Here is a 643-nt window from a genome sequence, read left to right as displayed (position 1 = left end):
CTAGCTTCACCCCTCCCCTTGAAGTGGCCTTAGGCAGTCACTTTCCCTGTTTGGGCCTCGGTTTTCCTGTCTTTAGAATAGAGGTTGTAAGCCTCTAGAGTAGGGGTAGAGAGGGTTAACTCCAGAAACCCGAGGTGTTTTGCAGCTTAAGAGTGCAGCTGGGCGGAGAGGGATGATTTTTCTGATTACTAGTAATTTTTATTTTTATTATAGGCTGTTTCCACAGCAGTTGGAGCAGAGCTTGGAAGATATGACAAAGTCTTGACAAACAGAAGCCCCCCCCCCACTCTTCAGACCTCCAGCAGGAGCCCTTTAATATGCGCACCTCCCTGCTGGGTATAGACAAATTCACAGAAACTGAGTGAGCTTCCACTCTTGAGTGATGAGGCTGCCCCCATCAGCACCCACCAGCCAGAGGACGACAGAAAGGGTAGACCTGAAAGGGGTGGAGGAGTCACCTGGAACTCTCTGGGGTAGGGGACCAGGAGCAGAACCCCATGGACTTGCATAGGGAGACTGAGGGTCCCTGATCTCACCTAACCTCCCACTTTCCTGTAATAATCATCATTAATGTTGATACTTATTGCCAGGGGGAAAACTGAGGCACAGAGAAATGTCACTGGCCCCAGTTTGCAAGTGAGGA

This window comes from Pteropus alecto, unplaced genomic scaffold (assembly GCF_000325575.1).
Source record: "Pteropus alecto unplaced genomic scaffold, ASM32557v1 scaffold160, whole genome shotgun sequence".
Taxonomy (NCBI): Eukaryota; Metazoa; Chordata; class Mammalia; order Chiroptera; family Pteropodidae; genus Pteropus; species Pteropus alecto.
Note: the sequence above shows the minus strand (reverse complement) of the source record.